Source organism: Dermacentor silvarum, chromosome 1 (assembly GCF_013339745.2).
Source record: "Dermacentor silvarum isolate Dsil-2018 chromosome 1, BIME_Dsil_1.4, whole genome shotgun sequence".
Taxonomy (NCBI): domain Eukaryota; kingdom Metazoa; phylum Arthropoda; class Arachnida; order Ixodida; family Ixodidae; genus Dermacentor; species Dermacentor silvarum.
In genome coordinates this window covers 402,178,461-402,201,641 of record NC_051154.1, presented here as the reverse complement: position 1 = coordinate 402,201,641, position 23,181 = coordinate 402,178,461, and positions in this window count along the sequence as shown.

The following is a 23,181-nucleotide window of genomic DNA, read 5'->3' as shown; positions in this document are numbered from 1 at the left end:
ACGAAGGGGTAATCCATGTGCAGCGCATCAAAATCAGACGGAATGACAACGAAATCCCATCAAAGCATTTAATAGCAGCATTTGAAGTAGCAGCAACTAGCATTTGAAAGTAGTTGAACTTTCAGTTCACTACTTTACCCGCGACTCTTGAAACCGGCTACGTAAAAATTCATGTTCGACCGTACATTCCGAACCCTTGCTTCAAATGTCAAAGATTTGGTCACGCATCCCAGAGCTGCCGAGGGCAGCTTATTATGTGCGCAAAGTGCGGCACAACCGGTCACTCTTCTGACGATTGCAATAATGACGAGATACATTGTGCTAACTGCGATGGCAGTCACCCTGCATACTCCAGAGCTTGTCTAGCCTGGAAGAAAGAAAAAGAAATGATTACTGTAAAAGTGAAGGAGAACATAACATTCCGTGAAGCACGACGACGTATCTCCTCGTTATTCTTGCTCAAAACACCTTTCGCCGAAGTGGTGCAACGGGGGGCGGCACCAGTACGGCCTCTGGCGGCAGAACGGACCACGCCTAGCGTGCCGAGGCGAACGCCACCCGCCCCTAAGGCGGGAGCAGCCAACGCTGACCTGCCATCTCTCAAATTGTCCACACCAGTGGCCTCTAGATGCTCCGGCAGCAGCCAGGGCACCGCAAAGACCACAGGGGTCCTGTCGACCTCCGGTCCGGTGGGGACGAATTAAGACTGCGTCGCTCGAGATGAAGTGTACGCGACGCACACATCGCTCTCTGTAGCGGGTGTCCAGTGCCTCGCAAGAGGCTATGAACACCAGTCCAAGCCAAACGGCGCTAGTAGCGTCAATGGAGCGGCGAGGTTCCCTTGACCGCTCCAAAAAAGACAAAACACCAATTACAGGGCCTAACAAAGGCTCTGTAAGGTAAGTCACTCTCCTCCCTTTTACGCCACACAGCACATTCTTTTTTCAACATGGACAACATCATACAGTGGAATATTAGAGGACTATTAAGGAACCTAGATGACGTCCAAGAAATTATCTATAAGTTTAATCCTAAAGTGCTGTGTGTGCAAGAAACGGATCTAAATTCCAAACACACCACCTTCCTCCGACAATACTTGACTTTCAGGAAAGACCGCGAGGATGCTGTCGCATCATCTGGCGGTGTAGCCATCGTTGTTAATAGAAGTGTAGCGTGTCAGCATTTGAAGCTCCAAACGGCCCTTGAGGCAATGGCCGTTCGAGCCGTTCTTTTAAATAAACTCATAACCATCTGCTCGTTGTATATACCACCACATTATAAGTTTCATAGACGCGACCTTGAATCATTAATAGATGAGCTCCCAGAGGCACATCTGATTCTTGGTGATTTTAATGCACACAGTAGTTTGTGGGGCGATTCACGCTGTGATGCTCGAGGTCGCGTTATTGAACAGCTACTTTTTTCCTCTGGAGCATGTCTCTTGAGTACGAAGGAGCCCACGTATTTTAACCTGGCTAACAAGTCATACTCTGCCATAGATCTTAGCATTTTATCGCCGACGCTTTTACCCTCTTTTAAATGGAATGTGCTTAATAACCCGTATGGAAGTGACCACTTCCCAATAATCCTGAGTACGCCGAAACAAGATCAACTTCCCCCTCAGGTCCCTCGGTGGAAGGTTGACTCAGCCGATTGGGAGCGGTACCGAACTCTTACTCACATGGCGTGGACTGAGATGTCCGGTCTAGCCATAGATGATGCGGTTACATATTTTACAGCTTTTATATTTGATGCCGCCTGTAAATGTATTACTCAAGCGAGTGGCATGGGCTCCAAGCGGCGTGTTCCCTGGTGGAACGATGCATTTAGGCAAGCACGGAGGAACGAGAACAAAGTGTGGGCGCTGCTTCGCGATTCTCCAGCTGCAGAAAACCTGGAAAACTTTAAGCATGCCAAATCCCAGGCAAGGAGAACGCGCCGACAAGCAAGACTAGAGAGTTGGTCAAAGTTTATATCAAGCATAAACTCGTACATAGATGAGAGAAAAGTCTGGAATAGAGTGAAGGAAGTTAACGGGCAACAAACGTATTACCTGCCTTTAGTAAACGGCCACGGAGAAAGCCTGCAAGATCAAGCAAACTTTCTTGGTGCACATTTTGAACACATATCGAGCTCCTCACACTACTCCGAAACCTTCCGAAAGTACAAAACGCGAATAGAACAACAAAAGTTAGAAACAAAATGTGCAAGAAGTGAGGCGTACAATGAACCATTCTGCATAGAAGAACTGTAGGCAGCACTGAACGATTGTAATACATCCGCCCCAGGTTCAGACCGCTGACTCTGGTAGGAAGGTGTCTCTATTATAACTTTGTGTGTTTTTTGTTGTTGTTTCCTGCCAAAATAAAGATTATTATTATTATTACATATGATATGCTGAAACAACTACCCACCGAAACACAAAAACCCCCCCTTTCCTCTACAACGTAATGTGGTTTTCCGGCGAGATCCTCTCTGTTTGGAAGGAGGCTATTATAATTGCAATTCTGAAGCACGGAAAGGATCCTTCCTCTGTATCAAGTTACAGACCTATAGCGCTAACAAGCTGCCTCTGCAAAGTATTTGAAAAAATGATTAACTGTCGATTACTACACTTCCTCGAATCAAACAAATTGGTCGACCCATACCAGTGCGGATTTCGGGAGGGCCGATCCACTAGTGACCACCTCATACGTATCGAGGCACGTATCCGTGAAGCTTTTGTTCATAAGCAGTTTTTCTTATCTGTATTCCTTGATATGGAGAAAGCCTATGAAACTACGTGGCGGCTTGGGATATTGAGAGACCTCGCACACTTAGGTATACGCGGTAATATGTTCAATGTTATCGAAAGTTATCTGTCTAACCGCGCATTCCGTGTTCGAGTGGGCAATGTGTTGTCACGGAAATTTGTACAGGAAACTGGAGTGCCGCCGGGCGGGGTGCCCAACTGCACGCTCTTTATAGTAAAAATGAATTCTCTTCGCATCTGCATACCACATAACATCTTCTATTCAACATATGTTGACGATGTGCAGATCGGTTTTCAATCAAGTTCTCTCGCAATCTGTGAGCGACAGGTCCAGCTTGGTCTCAACAAGGTCTCCAAATGGGCTGATGAGAACGGGTTCAGACTGAACCCACAAAAAAGCACCTGTGTAGTTTTCTCTAGAAAAAGAGGCCTGCACCCTGATCCTGAAATTGTGTTAGATGGTGAGCGTCTGCCTGTAAACAGGGAAGATAAATTTTTAGGCATAATTTTAGACGCAAAATTAACCTTTGTACAGCACATAAAGTATTAGAAAACAAATGTATAAAAACAATGAATTTCTTAAAGGTGCTGTCCCGCACAACCTGGGGTAGTGATAGAAAATGTCTTACGAACTTGTATAAAAGCCTCATACGCACACACCTAGATTATGGAGCCATAGTGTACCAGTCGGCTACTCCAACTGCTCTGAAGATGCTGGACCCTGTCCACCACTTATGCATTCGCCTGTCCACAGGCGCCTTTAGAACAAGCCCAGTAGAAAGCCTTTACGTTGAATCAGATGAGTGGTCACTTCTTCTGCAAGAACATATTCGTCTTTTATGTATTTATGAGAGTGAACGCAAACAGTGAGCAGTCCGCATATTCCACCATAAATTATTTGTCCAGTGGCACAGCCTTTCTCAATGCGCGTTAGAGACATAGCTAAAGAAACAAGGGTTCCACTGTTTGAATACCACCTTATGCCCCCTGCTATACGGCCCCCGCCGTGGCAGTGGCAACTTATAAACTGTGACACATCTTTCGTAGCTATTACAAAGCGTGCACCGGTCGCGCATATCCGAATGTACTTCCTCGAACTACAGCACAAATACTCCTCTCCTGAATTTTTACAGATGCATAGAAGTGTAATTCCGGCGTGTCTTACGCAGCGGTCGGTCCATCCTTTTCGGACACCGGTATTCTGCACCCTAACACAAGTATTTTCACAGCAGAGGCCCACGCGATATTGGCCGCCGTTAAACACATTAAAGAATTTAATATCCCACACAGCTCAAATAGTGTGTATATAACTGTATAAAACTGTGTAAAAAAACTGTCAAAAAATATAAAAACCCTGTAATTCTATCCCTTTACTCAGTACTATGCACCACCTATGCGTCCAAGCAACATATCGTGGTATGCTGGGTGCCGGGGCACAGAGATAGAAGGTAACGTGTTGGCTGACCAGCTAGTCACATCCGTCCAGGCGAACGTTTCCAACTCTTCCAAAACTGTCCCTGTAATTGACCTCAATCCCGCCCTAAAAAAAAAGCTGAGCGCTTATTGGCAGCGGTTGTGGGATAAAGCAACAGATAATAAACTACATGTTATCAAGCCGTATCTTGGCAACTGGCCGCCGGTATCAAAGAACCGCCACACAGAAGTAACACTTTGCAGACTTAGGATAGGACACACATACAGTACACACGCTTACCTCGTGTCCGGTGGTGATCAACCCACGTTGATAAATGTGGTGAGCCACTTACTGTGCTTCACATCCTACTCCAATGCGCTGAACTGAACGCTAATCGGAAAAAGCATTTTCCATTACCACACCGGCAGCAAATTCCACTTCATCCTCTAATGACCTTAGGTATAGAACCTCTCTTTAAATATCAATCATTGTTGGAATTCTTAAAAGATGTACACAATTTTCAGGCAATCCGTAGCACGGCCTCTTAACAGAGGTTTCTGCTGCGGTAGCTGCATTAAAGAAGCACCTGCCTCACAGCCTTTGGGGTCAAAGGCCTTAAGGAGGCATACGTGCTATTTCCATTCTCTTGCATTTCAGCCTCATGATCACTTGTCATTCGTACTGTACCCATAGCCCACTCCACATAACACTAACATAATTTCATACTATATATCGTTTTACGCTTCTACGATAGCGATTGATTTTAGGCCACTTTACAGCTATGTTACATCCTATCATCGCAACTAATCAATCAGCGCTTAACACAACATTATCAGTCATGGACCTCTTTGGCCATACCTGGCCCTTGCGCCACAAAAAACCACATATCATCATCATCAAAACCTTGTGCATCTAGTCGTTCACATCGGCACGAAAGTAGAATGCCCTATTGCTCCTACCGACCTCGACCGTTCACAGAGTGCCCACTGCTAGTAGCCCGAGAGCAAACAATGTAATTGTTCGGTTTGTCTCTAGAGACAAAGGAAGGATTGCCAAGACCGTAGAGGCTTGGGCTAGTCGGTACATACTCGAAAGGGAAACAGCGCGAAAAAACACAAGAAGACAAGGGAGACACACACCAGCGCTGACTGACGACTGAATTCTTTATTCAGAAAGGAACACATATATACCAAAAAAGACAAAAGAAGAAAGAAGGGTATATCACTGCGCATGGGCAAAAAATATACACTCATTAGATTTGGATTTCTCGCGAATTAAGATGGTTCCGGAGATATGTTAGTTCTGCCTCAGACAAGGCCACAGACGGAGTGCTGACGCAAGACGCACCATTCCTTGCAATGGCAGCAGCCTCAAAGATTTCTCGGGCACACGCGTCATGGTAGCGTCTGCGGATCATGCACTTCGAAAAATCAAGTCCCGGAATACGGCACAGATCACAAATGCTGTAGTGCAAGGCCAAGTTGCTGCCGGTACCCGAGCGAAGACTGTAGGCATGCTCTCTTAAGCGATCGTTTAGGCAACGACTAGTTTGTCCAATTAGGAGCGACCATAGGGGAGAGGCACCTCGAACACCACGCCTGCTTTGCACTGGACGAATGGAGTGGCATGTTTTGTTTTTTTACACGCAGGTTGTCTGGGTTTCTCCTGGTTGACCTGGCGGCAAAGTCGACCTAGCTTGTTAGGCGCGGACAAAACTACACGAACACCTGCCCGCTGCGCGATTCTCTTTATGCTGTGGGAGACGCCATGAATGTAGGGTATGATGGCATACCTGCTTCTGCCGCCGTCTGGGTGCTTCACGGGCGACAGTTTTGCACACTTTTCAAGACGTTATTCCGCGACGCCAGTGAGGAGTGGACGCGGGTATCCTGCACTGAGCAGCCTCTCCACTTGGGAACAGAAGCTGGTATGCACCTGGTGATAGCGGGAGCGCTGGATAGCGGTTCCCAGCGCGGCTGAGGCACCACCTCTTTTGATGAGCTTGCTGTGGGCCCAGCTGAACGGGAGAAGGCCCATCTTTGAGCGAGGAGCATACTCTCAACAAACGTGATCCTGCTTGCACGTTAGCTTGAGGTCTAGAAAACGAAGACTGTCATTCTCAGGATACTCCTTAGTCAGTGTGAAGATATTGAGGACTTCACAGCACTTGGCGTAAACTTCCTGGAATGGAGTAGGGGCGTCGTGATGGCCTTGTTCAAGAACTATTAAAAAATCGTCCACACAACGAAAAACCTTCTGAACAGACACCTGCAGAGACGATAGCGATGCGTGCAAATGCCGGTCAAAATTAGCCAAGACCAGATCACTTAGTAAGGGTGCAATACAGGAGCCTATGCAAAGTCCCTTTTTCTGAATGTGCGGTTTGTCCATGAAGTTGATCACCGTCGAACGTAAGTATAGTTTCAGGGCTTCGAGGAAGTCAGTTGAAGAAATGGCACATTCGTTTTGAAATATCAGGACACCATACGTGTCGATGGCGTCTTCAACGACCTGGCAGATCATGTCCTGGGGCACTGAATAATATAGGTCCTTGACGTTGATCGAGAAGAAATTCAAAGAACCAGCATGCTGTTTAGGCAGGTAATCAGAGACAGTCAATGAGTGCCTTATGTGAAAAGGACCGTCAACAGGAAGTACACCTAGGTGCTTCTGCAGAAAGTTTCCCAGCAACCGCTGCCAGGTGCCTCGCTAGGAAACGATAGCGCGAGAAGGGCGACCTTCTATGTGAGTTTTTGCACAAAAAAAGATGTTGAAGGTGAGGCGTTCGCTTTTCTCCAAAAAAAAACTGCGAGCTTAGTCAACCCCCCCCCCCCTGCTGCACAACGCTACACCTTCCTTCTTGAGCGCATCCGGTTTCTTTGCCTTGAATCGACAAAAGTTCTCTGTTACGGCTTCTTGGGATTTTTTTGGTAGTCAGCGGCATTGAACACGGCGAAGCCACCTTCCTTGTCGGACTGAAGTAGTCGCAATCCAGCAGACTTTAGAAATTGAACAGGAGCTACACGCCTGCTTGCCACAGTGTTGGTTGTGGCCTTGTCTGAGGCAGAACTAACATATCTCCGGAACCGTCTTAATTCACGGAAAATCCAAATCTAATCAGTGTCTATTTTTTGCCCATACGCAGTGATGTACCCTTCTTTTCTTTCTTTTTTGGTATATATGTGTTCCTTTCTGAATAAAGAATTCAGTCGTCAGTCAGCGCTGGTGTTTGTCTCCTTTCTTGTCTTCTTGTCGTGTTTTTTCGCGCTGTTTTCCTTTCAAGAACGATTTCCAGAGAAGAGCCAAAAAAAGCTCGGCTGGCTGCGAAAGATCTCGGCAAAAGCAAAGATTGGAACCAAGTGTTTTTTCACGAGCACTTAAGTCCGCAAAGCAAAGCACTATTCTCTGAAGCATTGAAGCTGAAGAAAAGCAAACAGTGGCAGTTCCTGTGGACGGACCATTGTTTCATAAAAGCCAGAAAAACTACAACCAGTGCTGTCCACAAGATAAGATCATAAGATGACTTGCATGTCATCACATAAGGAAAAGCTTCAACGACCGACGGGAAGAAAAAATCACCAATATGGCATTCGAACTTCTAGAATCATGAACATTTAGTAATCAGTTACCTAATTCATCCGATTTATCATTACTGCATCTGAACATAAGGAGCCTCCAGGAACATTACGATGAATTTGTTGACCTTTGCACAACCTAACGACGCACGTTTCCCTTCATTGCTTTATCAGAAACTTGGTTATCTGAAAACACGTGTAAAACATATCCACTCCCCGGCTATCAGAGCTCGCTTGTAGGCGAAGCTTTTCATCAAGTACTGCAAGTAACCAAACTGTACATGGGGGTATAGCTCGTTAAGTTAGAAACGAAGTAATATACAGAGTTAGAACAGACATAGTACTTAAATCTGCATGGTGCGTAGCACTCGTTATCGAAATACCACCAGATAAAGCAGCCAGGTGCTTTGTACCTCATAAACATAAGCGCATACTAGTAGGCGTCGTCTACAGGTCACTGCAAAACAACAAAAATGAATTTCTATCTGAATTAGATAAGTCGCTCGATAACAACAGTAACAACATTACTCAGGTTATTATACTTGGTGATAGAAACATCGACATTAATCGAACCAACATTTATAACAACACAGACTTATTAGCGAGCTACGGATTACAATTAATCAGATTATCAACACGCATTATTAACTCAAGACAGTACACATTAGATCACATCATCACAAACATATCGGACACCAAATTTTCAAGTGGAACATTAGCATGCGACATTACTGATCACCTTCCTGTTTTCGCAACCATCACATCCAGTAACCAGTTATGTACTCAGCAGAAGCATACAACACACAAATATGACAATTTTTCATGCCCTAATGAAAGAAAACTGGCACTCTGTATATTCGGCAGATACAACTGACAATAAATATGAACAGCTCATGAAAATATTTAATAGATGCAAAAAACTTGGTGAATGTGTTTCAACGGTATCCAGAAGAAACGTAAAGCGAAAACCACACAATGTCACTTTAGAATACAAGTACAGGACATACAAGAAAAAGCTTGAAAGCCTAATCACGGTTGCCAAGCGAAATTATTTTCACACAAAAATTAAACAAGCACATGGTGACTTAAAAGCTACATGGAAAGTGATAAATACCGCCCTAAACACGTGCAATACAAATAGTATATGTGGAATCTCGGTAAATGACACGATAGTATGTGATCCTTCTATTACTGCTGAAAGCTTCAACAGTTACTTCACTACAATGACCAATAATTTAATTGTAAGTATGTCACATAACATTCAGACACAGTCACAAGAACTAACCCTCCCAGTTCTCTCTTTCTTAAGCCCACTGACCCTCATGAGGTCAACAACATAATCCTCTCTAAGAAATACTTCAGCAACCAGTCTAGACTTGGTATCTACATCCCTGCATCAACATTGGTCGATTATCATATGCGAACCGCTATCACATATCATCAACGAAATGTTCGTTTCAGGGTCGTTCCCGACACTACAAAAAATTTCCAAGGTTGTGCCCGTGTTTAAGAAAGGGGATAAAATGAATATGTCAAATTACCGACCAATATCCGTATTGTCCGCGTTTTCTAAGGTTTTTGAGAAAGTAGTGCTAGCCCGATTAGCCCGATCACAGCGCACAACGTTTACGCTAAAGAGCAATACGGATATATAAAAAGTAAGTCGACTGAGACAGCGTTAACATTGTGGAAAAACTAAAATAACCATAGAAAGACAATTATTAACCATGGGTATTTTCATGTACCTAACCAAGGCTTTTGATCTTCTGAACCACGACATATTGCTAAAAAACTTAAAGTATGGTATTCGTGGAGCGCCCCTAAGCCTAATTAGCACATATTTGAAAAACTGGCAGCAGTACGTAGTGGCTAGCAATATGTCGTCATCCCAAATGATAACTAACAGCGGAATTCCCCAGGGATCCATATTAGGGCCTTTTCTTTTTGTAGCATACATCAACGATTTACCGGACTATCTCTCAGAAGACTGCATTCTATACGCGGACGATGCCAATATTTTCCTGACAGCTAATGCGGAAACAGGTCTTTACAAAAAAGGCAATGATGTCCTGCTAAGACTATCTAACTGGCTTCAATCTGACTGTCTTCTCGCAAACACAAAGAAAGGTAACTATATAGTTTTCGCTGCAAAAAACACCCGACTAATTAACACTAAATCATTAAACTTCAACAGCTCTCCTTTGGAAAGGGTTAACTAGACGAAATTTTCGGGCGTCTACCTCGACAGTCAACTAAAGTGGCATAAACATATCCACGAAACTACACTAACCATCTGTAAGAAAATCGCAATACTGTATGAACTACGTTACATTTTCCCTTTGAACACACTCCGTACACTTTATGTCAGTTTTATACATTCGCATATTACGTATGCTATTACCATATACGGACTGACGTACCCCACCACTTTATTGCCAATCATTGCAGCACAAAATACAGCACTTCGAGCTATTCTCTTCCTAAAAAGAACGGACTAAATCACATTCTCCTACCCATTACTTAATATACTACCGGTGAAACATTGCATTGATTACCACATTCTCGTTTTGCTCTGTAAAATCATGTACAAAATCATACTATGTCCTGTAAAAACTATCAAAATACCACATATCTTTTACGATCAGTCACCTCGAAAACTCAAACAGTTCCAAAATCTCGCACTAATTATGGATCACTTACATTCTTGCAACCGCATCGCAGCTATGGAATAAATGATCAACTGATCTTACAGCACAAGAGCCATTTATCACCTACAAAACTAATCGTCGCTCTTTTATGTTTGCGTCACTTGCTTCATGAGTATGTACCATATTTGTACTGTCTCACACATTCTTTTTTCCCACGTGTTCTAGTGTTTATATAACAGCATATAGCATGCATATATACAGCATATAACATATAACAGCATATAACCCTCCACAACTCCTGCGAGAGTTATAGGGCCCCACCTTTATACCATACCCAATGTACATATGTACATGTGATTAATAAACTCAAACTCATTTCAATTCAAATCACGTAAGGATACTTAAGTAAATCAATATTCTCTTTGTGCTATGGTGATGGTGAAGCTAGGGATGACGAGGTTGCCTGATGAAAAATTTACAATGTTGGCAACCGTCCTCATCAGCATGAATGCACAAATGGATGAACAAGGTTTTAAGCACTTAACCGCTGTCTCAATAATATATTCTTTCAGTAAATGAAGTAAATTTACTTCATGCACTCTGGCACAAGCAGGCGCAACGACCTCAGGATGAGATCACATAGTGGACAAAAAAGCCGGCAGATCCCACGCCCTGTGGGAATTAATGTTATGCAACGCAGTGTGCGGGGAGCCTACCAAGTTAACGAAACGACCATGAGAGTACCAAGACGTTGGCGGCTAGATAGATAGATACTGTCAAAGTGGCAAATGTTCGCCAAGAAATGCTTCGCATTTACAGGTTCCTTCCAAAAAGGACAAAAAAGGAAGGTGACAAATCTGACTTCTACAACCAATTTGTTAATTATGGCGTTTTACCATGCGTAGCAGTGCTGACACTAAGGCCAATTGGATGAGGAATACAAAATACAGAAACATGAATTCCTAAAAGCAACTGTTACACATTTTCATTCTTCATGTTTATTTCAAGGATAGACTAACAATTGTATGAATAAAAATTGTAAAAGAAGACTGCCTTGGACATGCGTATAAATTTCATGGCTCCAAAACACTTCCACTGTTAGTTTCAATGAGCACAACTAAATTATAGAAACGCAAGTGGCCCTGGTTTCATTTTTGCCACACAAACATCAAAATGACCACGATGAAAATAGAAAAAAATACCGTTAGCTCAATGAAAGGCTGTTAAGGAAAATGAAGGCGCTTAGGACAACCAAAGAATTGCAGATTCAGTCAGAGTTCTAGGTTCGGGGATGCAAGCCGCCCCCAAGCACCGGGGGCGCAACTCCATTGTGGGAACTTCACCCTCTTTTGTGTTCGCTTTGGGTTCTTTTGTACGCCCAGTTGCTGGCGTCCCCCAACGCATCAGCGCGACTTGTGTCCAATAAGCTAAACCTCTCTATTCTATATTTTCTCTGACACTAATGTTAACAGGGAAATACAGAATTAGTACACCTATATATTTCTTTGCATGATAAGCTTTACATGCTCAGCAGAATTAGTACACAGAGCTAAAATGCAGGCCACAAATATTCCCGAGCTGTTACCCTCTTACAGAAATTTACTCACAGCAGCTCAACATGCTAAAGGGCAAGTGATAGTATGACAGCGTTCTTTTTCCAGCACTAGACAAATTTATAGGTTCAGCTCTCAACTGCACCTCCTCCTAGCAGTTACACTCACAGATAAATTGCGCAGGTAATCAGGACTTGTTGGTTTTAAATACAAGGATCACTTGACATTAATGTCTACATTGGAACCTGCATAGTACGACGATGGTAAGGGTTCACGGTAGGTGGGAAAGCTCCCCCACAAGACTGGTGCCCTCCTGGATGAACAAGAGGTTCCCGTGTTCACAAACAGTACGAACTAAAGTAATCCCAACTGCAGCTGCTGTCCTTACGAAATTTCAACCATAAAATATGCCATTCTGCTCAGTACAGTTGTAAAGACGAAGCCTTTTTTGGCAAGTTCAGATAAATTTCAGGTACGTGGTACCTGGGTATCTTATCGCTTGCGTCTGATAAATTATACAAATCAATGCCTTCTAGTTCATACGGGACAACGAAAAAGGAGTCAATATGAAGCTTGGAACAAATAGGACCCACCAAGTTAGTGTAGAGCTGTGACATAGCATCAGTAATGCATAATTCGTAAAAAAAAGGCTGAAATGAAACCCAGATCTACTCGTTAAAATTATACTTGCCTAAAACCGAAACCGGAAGTGCGGCTATGCTTAACTATTGAACGAAAAATGTAAGCCAATTCCAAAGCAGCACAATAAAAAACAAAGGGCTACATGACAGTGTAGCGCCCACCAAAGCCGCAGCGCGGAGCGCTATGGTCGGCGCTGCAAAAATAAAAAAAAAGCGCAGCGAGTGCTCGAGGCGCAAGCTCGGCACGTGCAGTGTCGTTCTGAAAGCTAGCCGCGCTGGTCGTCGCAGCCGCCGCTCGGCTGGCCGCCTTCGCCCTTCTGAGTAGGAAGCGACGGCACGGCTCGTACGGCCGCCTTCACGTCCCTCCTACAACAGATTGAGAACTCGGAACAGAAAAATTCATTTTCACATTTCTCAACAGCAAAAAACATTCACAATCAAGATCACATCCCATTTTTTTAGATATACAATGCACAAAAAAAGGCATTGTCGCATGCCCCCGCGCGAGGGACACGTGTAAATGCAGAGCATAGTGGGGTTCCGTGGTTGGTGTTGTTGGTGTGGTGGCGGTGGTGGTGATGGTGTGGAGAATCGTAAGTAGGTAAAGTAAAGTTGTGATTATTTTATTGGCATCACTGCGACGCTTGCTCGCCGCCGCCTCTCGTTCCCGTACGCCGGGGTCCGCGGCCCGACGCTGACGTGTCGCAGCCGCGTGTGGTTCTCGACTCGAAGTGTCCGCGGCCCGACGCTGACGCCTGCCCGCGGCTTCTCGTGCACGCTGCTCGGGATCCGCTTGTCGACGTTGACGCCTGGCCGCGGTTTCTCGTTCACGAAGTTCGGCGTCGGTAGTACGCTTACGACGCTTGCGATCGGCGTCGGCAGCGCGCCGCCTCGCCGCCTTGTCTTCTGCCGCCGTCGACGAAGACGATGGTACGATGTCTTGAACTGGTGCTTCGGCGCTGATGTTGGATTGCGTCGAGGTACTAGTTGAAGGTCTTGCTTCCATTGCTTATCAACTGCGACCGCCGACGAACGCAAGAGAGCGCAGGAGTTGACGAGTGGAGCCCGCGCCAACCCGCTTTATATTCCTAGCGCGCGCGTTAGAGGGAGGGAGGGCGCGCTATCACGCCAGCACCTGCTGTTGCTACGGTGCTTGCAGCGCCGGAGCGCGACTCAACTACGACGCTTCGCGCGCTGCACATGTGGGGAGAGGGCGCATCTGTGCTCGAGCTGTTGCGGACGGACGGCGCACGCTACATGTGAGTTAAAGAAATACAACCTACCTCAAAGACTTGGAAAAGGCACTTTTCGTCGTCTTTGAAGTGGGCACGCAGACTGGGAAGCAGAGCCACCTGAACTGCTTTGTCATTTTCTTTTTTTTTTCACCTTGTACGTGGTATAAATAATAGGTATAAATAATATTAATTCTAAAATCCTATAAAACACGTCAGCTATGTCCAGTTAGATTTTATACCACATTTTTCAGCAGTCTTTGTCAACTGGTCTTCTTCCTGCTCACTGGAAGATAGCCAAAGTCATTCCGATTTTCAAAGATGGAAACAGGCACTCTCCTGGTAAACTACCGCCTCATTTCGCTAACATGCATTTGTTTTAACTTTCTCGAGCACATCATTGCCTCCCATATTTTCAACCATCTTGAATCTAATAACTTTTTCTTTCAAAATCAACATGGTTTCCGTAAAGCGTTGTCTTGTGACACTCAACTATTGGAATATACGTCAGATCTACATAGTGGCATGAATAATAGCAAAACTATTGACTGCATTTTCCTTGACTATGCAAAAGCCTTTCACAGAGTCACTCACTGTCGCCTAATAGCTAAATTAACTGCTCTTAGGATCGACTAATTAACATTATCCTGGATTCGCAATTTCTTGTCTAATCGGCAGCAGTTCGTATCTGTGAATAACTTTAGCTCCTCTACATCAGTAGTAACGTCAGGTGTACTGCAGGGTAGTGTATTAGGCCCTCTTCTTTTCCTAACTTTTATTAATGATTTACCCAGCAACATTTCTTCCTGTATACTTTTTGCGGATGATTGCGTAATTTACAGAACCATTGATTGTCATGGTGGCCATTTAAATTTACAAAATGACCTTCACTTAGTTAATCAGTGGTGCGACCGTTGGCAAATGTCACTTAACACATCTAAATGCTGCGTACTTTCCTTCACTCGCGCGAAATCAGCTCTTAAGTTCCCGTACAAAATCTGTTCAGCTGAAGTTCCTCGTGGCTATACTTACAAATAGCTTGGTGTTCATTTCTGTACTAATCTTTCCTGGTGTACTCACATCGAGAAGATATGTGCTTAAGCTAACAGAACTTTAGGGTTTTTACGTCGTCATCTGCACCTTTCCCCCTCTACTATTCGACAACAGGCCTACCAAACATTGGTGCGCCCTCAACTAGAATATGCTTCATGGATCTGGTCTCCTCATCAACAGTACCTGATAGACAAATTGGAATCCATCCAAAATCGTGCTGCCCGCTTTATAACTTCTAATTACAGTCGTCAATCTAGCATCACCCAAATTAAACGTGATATTTCCCTTCCTGACTTGGATTCCGGCCGATCTGTTGCCCTTCTATGCCTCTTTCATAAATACTTCTATAACTCGTGGTCCAGCCGATTGTCACTTGAAATTCCTTCTCGCACATCTAGTCGACTTCATAATCATCTCAGCTTCAGGCGCATTTTTGGCCGCACACAGTCATTCAATAATTCTGCATTGCCACGCGCGATCGCACTATGGAATAACCTTCCAAATGATATTGTTTTAATAAAAGATTCTGCCAAATTTCGTGAACAATTCCAACTTCGTATGTTCTCTTGACTCTGTATTAGTATGTTTTTTTATGATTACCAGTGTTCCTATTTCCCTTCCAGTGTACAAATTTACTTGTTTTGTCCTACTATGTAGTTCTTTTTATGCCTTATTTATTGCCTTTTTCTGTAATCCCCCGACGCTATGCTCCACTGGAGCCTGTGGGGTAATATGAATAAATAAATGAATAAATAAAACAACCACACACACCGTCACCTTCCTTGCGATCAATTCCATGAGGTCCATTAGTTGTGGTGCACGCAAGAAAGGAGTCAGGTAAGGGGACACAATCTCTCCGACGTCATAGAAGCATTCAAGCATACAAGAATAGATTATTGGTAACAACCAATCAGCTGCCAGCTTCATCCTATCTGTAGCCTCACCCTTTCGAGTCTGTGCAGGAGTACACTTATGTAGTTTACTTGCTCACAGGGGACCCTGACCAAGAGAAGGAAACTTATAGAGTAGAAATGAGCTGCAGTACATATGGCAAGCATTATCCAATCATGACCGGGCGCTTACTAGTGTCTCTTAAAAGTGCACAATCATTGAATTTTACCAGTAAAAACACGTGGAGCTGAAATTTGGAGGCTAAGAAAGAAGCTCGCGAACAAGTTAAGCACCACACAAAGAGCGATGGAACGAAAAATGTTAGGCCTATCGTTAAGAGACAGGAAGAGATCGGTGTGCACCAGAGAGCAAACGGGTATAGCCGATATTCTAATTGACATTACGAGGGAAAAAATGTTGCCGGGCTGGCCGCGTATGCGCAGGCAGATAACCATTGGACATTAGAGTTACAGAATGGGTTCGAAGGGAAGGAAAGTCTGGTTTTTGCAACAAGCAGACAAGGGAACAGAAAAAAGAACAATATAGAGTGAGTCACCAACCAATTTTTCAGACGTCAGTGAATTCACGATCCCTTCACAGAACTGCCGCCAACTTCACATAATTAAGACAATTCTATAGACATGAGAAGCCTATCTTCCTCCAAGAAAGCTAGCAAGAGCCTTCTTGCAATCAGTCATGCAATTCCATTCTTGGTGAAATAATGAAGGGGAACAGGCGGGCAAAACACTGATGAAAGGAACACCGTAGTATGGTGTACGGCAAGTATCAGTTGAAAGTTGTTCACTACAAATAACTTGTTTCCCACGAATAATCTTCAGCTGGCAAGTCCTGTTGCGTTTTGCGCTCCTTTTTCTCCTTTGAGATGAATGACAAACTAGCTCAAAGGAACTTTCCGCTTAGTGAACTAACTTTTGTACATTACCTTTGCATTTGCTGAATTGCAGATGCCCTTTTGTTTCGGCTGAGCCAGCACCTGTTCTAATAAGCTAGCCTGAGCCACCTTTTTGATTGTGTAGTCAGCATTCCACAGTTTGATGAGAGGCATTGCTGCTCTCTTCCTACAGTGTTTGGTGAAAAACTTGAACTTAAAGGATTCATGGACTCGGGCATCTACTGGTAGTGTATAATGCCTCACAGTACACTTGGCCGAAAGCTAAGAAACAACGAAATTTTATTTCCAACATTTCCATCAACGCATTCCACACAACAATAGAACAACTTGCATACTTTTTCATTAAAAAAAGTAAGGTTGCATGGAATATATGAATCGGGAATAGTACACCAGTTAATAACAGTAATACATTAGAAAGCATCCGAATCTCAGTATACTGCATGCTAAAAAACACTGGGAGGTAGACAAAACATAGTTCATATGAAGCAACTGAACCCTGATGATAAATGTGCTAAATCGAGGCAAACTCAGTTCTTGCACAAGATCCCATCGGGGTGGGATAGCCAAAAAGTGTTTGCTAGCAATTTTTCGCGCAGAATTATGTCGGAAGTTAGGCTTGGTAAAATTATCATTTTAGCCTAGTTTGGCACTGACAAATGTTAAATTTGGGTGAGTAAACATTTTAGTTTTTTGCTGCCACATTGGCTCATGTGGCAGCAAGCAAAAATTATCCTACATCTAGGATATTAGCGTGTTAACATTTCTGAAGCACATACAAACATCTTATACACCTCGAATCAAACGTATCTGAGTGTACATCTCAAGTCTAAGTAAATATACTGTAGGAATCTTATACCCTTTAACCCTTCCACTGCATAGCCCCTGTGCAAAGTAGATAGCCATAACTACTAATTAGGCTACCTGCCTGTCTGTACATCCCTTTTTTCTCTCTTATCTCTACTGTCTGACCTGTCATGGCTCACACACTGCTACACCATCAGCCACATGGCACAATGGCTGAGATTGTGGCCAAACAAGCTGCCAAATGAAGCTGTTTAGCTGTGGTTTGTGACCTCTGTGTGGCAATTCGTTATGTGCGACACTTTAGATTGCAGTGTGGCCAATGAAAATTGCACAATGACTCACAAGAACAGGTAAATGCTCAATGAGGATACTTCTGGAACAGTAAAGTGTGTTGTCAACTTTGTCTCACAGTGTTTTGCTGTAAGACGGTCATATTAAACATATCGGACCACCACTACGAAGTTGCTCTACCTTTCGGCAGAGCAAGGGCCATTTTTCCTAGCATGTGTGCACGAGGAATAGTCCTCCTTCCTCCGTCTCTTGCATTGATGGCATGACTTTAAGGCAGCCGTTGCCAAATACATTTGAATTGTCGCATGGCCTAATTTAGGCCACCTTTCTCCTATTGGCACAAGGTGCAGAAATTCACACTTGTATCAATATGATGCAATTAGCACAGCTGTCGCACCCCCGTTACAATAACGTAGACAACTCTTCATGACAACTAATATTACACCGTATTACAAACATACAAAAACAAAGCTTTCGACCAATTTTCAGCAAGCACCTATGAAATGCTTAAGAGCTGTATGAATACTAGAAAGAAAAGTTTAGGATAACAAGATTAATGCCACACAAGACATGGAAAGGACATTATTTTCAGTCCTTTATACAATGATTACATTTCAGGTCAAAGTATCTATTGTTTGAGCAACTTCAGCCCCGTTAGCTTAATTTTGTTAATGCACGTGAACTAAGGCTGTGCTCCAATCAACTATACACACTTCTGTCTTGTCCTTGATACGAATGATTTTTGCTGCTCTTTAAGCGTTCTTGCACTTGAAGAAACATAAATTAAAACATTTTTTAAATGATGGTTCTTTCAAAAATGATACACCACACTTTTTTCAGAGGGAAAAAATAAGAGTAAATGTAAAAATTGTTTTTTTAATAATGGGGTTTTACGTGCCAAAAGCACGATCTGATTATGAGGCAAGCCGTAGTGGGGGACTCCGAAATAATTTCGACCACCGGGGGTTCTTTAACGTGCACCTGAATTTAAGTACATGTGTGTATTCAAATTTCGCCCCTATCGAAATGCGGCCGCCGAGAATTTGATCCCGTGACCTCGCGCATTAAAATTATGTTGCAATAGTGACAGTCGCTATTCCATACGCAGTCCCCTTCTGTGAATTCAAGCTAAAAAATCTGAGCAAGATCACTATGCATTCACAAGTTCAAATTGAATGTTAATTTTCCAGTATGCGGTGCTTTCTACAGGCGCTTGTAAGATATGGAATGCAAACGTAGGTCAGCAGTGTCTGCGTACACTAAAAGCATTCGCAGAAGGCTGCTTTGTATGTCAAAGCTTCAAAGCACGCTGCAAGTGGACACAATAAAAATTCCTCGCCACAGCTGCCCCACTAGATCTGCAATGAAAGCCCCATATATCAAATAATTTGGCTATGAACTCATCGTGCCTGATCAAACATAAAACATGTGAACAAATTAATTTTAAATACATAGACCTTTCTGTCTGCATGCTGCTAAATACCATGGTGTATTACATTCAGGGCAACAAGTATTCAACCTCTTCCAGACAACCATTCAGGCTTTCAGAGCTGATGCAATGTTAGCATTATGAAACAGATTCATGGCTATAAACAGCATAAAATAAAAAATCTACTTTTTAACCTCAGTGCATTACCATGTGCATGCTTTACCCCGCAGGGGCGTCTGCGCAAGCAGGCGTTTGGTGAGTTGTGCCACCACGTACCTGAGCACACGAGGGTTGGACCCTCCCGCGTCTAACCGTGCGCGGCTTAGCCGTGTCCGGGGAAAAGGGGATCCTGGGGGTTGAGCCAGCGCTGAGTGTTTGGACCTTTAAGGCCCCACGGCGGAAGCAACACACCACTTTGGCCTCGGCTTCACGTAGACGGCACCCCCGGATTGACCCACCTGGGGGAAATCGGTAGTTGCCTTTTCCTGTCTCTCTCCCTCCAACCTTCGTCTTTCTCTCACTTTCCATCTCTCCTGTCTTCTCTTCACTTCGTTTTACTTCCCATCTTCCAGGCAGCAAGGGTTAACCTGGTGTAGTTTATCCAACCTTGGGTCTATTATATTAGGTTATGGTGGCTATGTACAGTTGGCGTCTGCGTCTCCTTCGGGTCTCGTAGCGTCCCCTTGTTGGGCTCGGTGGTGGGTGGCTGGCATAGCCTCCGAAATTAACTAATTATCTATGGATGTTTTGTCCTTCCCTCGTCTGCCTGATCGCCCTCTTAGCAAAAGAGGGCGCACCGAAGAAACTCTGAACTTTTTTGGCCAACGAAAAGACACCTTCCCACGATTTCACGTTATTCACAGTGAAAACCCCGAAAAGACCAAAAGAATGATTTCTCCCTTCACTGTTGCCAAATGCATAACTGATGCACTAGGACCTGGCTACGAGGTAACGAAAATGGCCAGCGGCGACCTCCTCCTCGAGGTTCGCGACCAGCACCAGCACGGAAAACTCTGCAATCTCGTAACACTCGGTAATGTAAAAATCACCGTGACTCCGCACCGATCGATGAACACATGCAAAGGAGTAGTGTCTGACGGAGACCTCCTGAACTTGACCGAAGAAGAGCTCCTCGAGGGCTGGAAAGAACAAAATGTGACACAAGTACAGCGAATAAAGATTAAACGAGACAACATTGAAATTCCCACGAAGCATCTAATCCTTACATTTGGCTCCAGTACTCTCCCAGATACCCTTGAAACAGGATACACGAAAATCCGAGTAAGACCATATATTCCGAACCCGCGCACATGTTTCAAATGCCAAAGATTCGGCCATGGCTCTCAAAACTGCCGAGGCCGACTGACATGCGCAAAATGTGCCGATCATGAACATACATCTGACAACTGTACTGGCGCCCTGAACTGTTCAAATTGCGATGGTGACCATGCAGCATATTGTTACGGGAAAAAGAAGCAAGAAATATATTTACACTGTATTTACAAGTATGGCAGCGCCTGACAAGATCATAGCTCGCGAAGTCCAGAGCGTCGTCTTCTTCAAGTCATGTCCAAACGTCTTCTTCGTCGCTCTGTCGCAATATGCTCGATCCTGCCCTACGTGGAAAAAAAGAGAAAGACATCATCACACTGAAAGTAAAACAAAATATATCTTTCCAAGAAGCACGAAAGCGTGTATCTTTTCTTCATTCTGCAGGGTATGCTGGTGCGGCGCGTAGGGGGGCAACGCCGCAGCAGACTCCGGCATCAGCCCAGTCCAAAAATAGTGTGGCCGTGACTGTGCCACCAGCTCCCCAGGCGACAGCAGCCAGCTCTGCTGTGCCGTCTCTCAATGAGGGTCCATCCACCTCTGGGTTGGTGGCTACCAAGGCCCTGCTTTTCGAGGCAAGGCCCACCCCGAAAACACGCCGCTCGCTTGAGCGGAAGTCCAGCGGCTCCTTGGAGTCGATGGACACAACCCCAAGCCAGGCGGCGCATCTAGCGCCTCCGGAGCGACGCGATTCTCGCGATCGCTCCAAGAAAGACAAACCCCGAATTACGGGGCCTGGAAAGGCTCCGTAAGCCAAACAGACTAGTATCTTGACACACAGCCCAAAAACAAACAATATGAATACACAAATAATACACTGGAACGTGAGAGGCCTAATGCACAACCTCGATGACATTAAAGAACTTTTACACAAGTACAATCCAAAGGTGCTGTGTGTTCAGGAGACACATTTTAAACCTACAAAAACAAACTTTCTTCAGCAATACGCCATCTTCCGGAAAGACCGGGACGATGCTGCCACATCGTCAGGCGGTGTAGCTATAATTGCCGACAGAGGCGTTGCATGTCGGAAACTGCAACTCCAGACTCCTCTTGAAGCAGTTGCTATCGAAACAGTGCTATTCAATAAACTAGTCACCATCGCGTCTATATACATCCCCCCAAGTTAACAACTCTCTAGAACAACATTTCAACCCCGCAGGGGCGTCTGCGTAAGCAGGCGTTTGGTGAGTTGCGCCACCACGTACCCGAGCACACGAGTATGGACCCTCCCGTGTGCAGCCGTGCGCGGCTTAGCCGTGTCCGGGGAAAAGGGGATCCTGGGAGTTGAGCCGAAGCCAGGTGTTTGGACCTTTATGGCCCCTCGGCAGAGGCAACACACTCCTTTGGCCTCCGCTTCATGTAGACGGCACCCCCGGACTGACCCATCCGGGGGAAATCGGCAGTCGCCTTTTCCTGTCCTCATCTCCACACTCTTTTTCTTTATACTTCTCTTTCATTACTGTCCTGTCTTCTTTTACCTTCTATTTACTTCCCATTTTTCTTGGTGGCAAGGGTTAACCTTGTGTGGCTAACCTGTCTTGGTTATGTCGTATTTGGTTATAGCAGTGGTGTACAGCTGGCGTCGGCAGGACTTACCTTGCAGGAGCTCCCGTCACGTCCCCTTGTTGGGCTCGGTGGTGGGCGGCTGGCATCGCAGCCGAAATTAGGTAAGGATTTATGGCAGCAGCTGCATTCCCCAAACTACCTGATCGTCCTGTTTTCAAAAGAGGACGCACCGAGGAAACAATGAACTTTAGAAACCTTTCCCCGCTACCATAGCGAAAACCCCGAAAAGACTGTCCGAACCGTTTCCCCATTTGTGGTTGCTAAGTGTCTCACTGACTCACTCGGCCCCGGCTACAAAGTCACAAAAATGGCTAGCGGTGACCTCTTGCTTGAGGTTCGCGACAAGCTTCAGTACGGAAATATCTCAAAGCTCGTGACATTTGGTGACAACCCAGTCACAGTGACAGCTCATCGATCGATGAACACATCCAGAGGAGTCATTTCAGACGAAGATCTCTTAAGCCTGAGTGAAGAAGAACTTCTAGATGGCTGGAAGGACCAAAATGTAATCAAAGTGCAGCGAATAATCATCAAGCGTGAAAACAAAGAAATACCAACGAAGCACTTGATCCTCACCTTTGCAACGAGTGTACTGCCAGATTCTCTTGAAACCGGCTACACAAAGACACGAGTAAGAGCATACATTCCCAACCCACGTAGATGCTATAAGTGCCAAAGATTCGGCCACGGCTCGCAAAACTGCCGAGGCCGACTGACCTGTGTGAAATGTGGACAGAATGAACACAACTCTGACAATTGTACTGGTACACTCCACTGTCCTAACTGCGACGGTGAACATGCATCATACTCACGAGCATGTCCTACGTGGAAAAAGGAAAAGGAAATAATAACTATCAAGATAAAATAGAACATTTCTTTACAGGAAGCACGGAGGCGTGTTTCATTCCTTTATACCTCAGGGTATGCTGATGCGGTGCGCAAGGGGGAAGCGTCGCAGCAGACTATGGCACCGGCCCGGCCCACAAACAGTGTGGCTGCGGCTATGCCACCAGCCCCCTTGGCGAAAGCAGCCAGCGCTGCTTCGCCTTCCCTGAAGCAGGGCCCGTCGACCTCCGGGTTGGTAGGC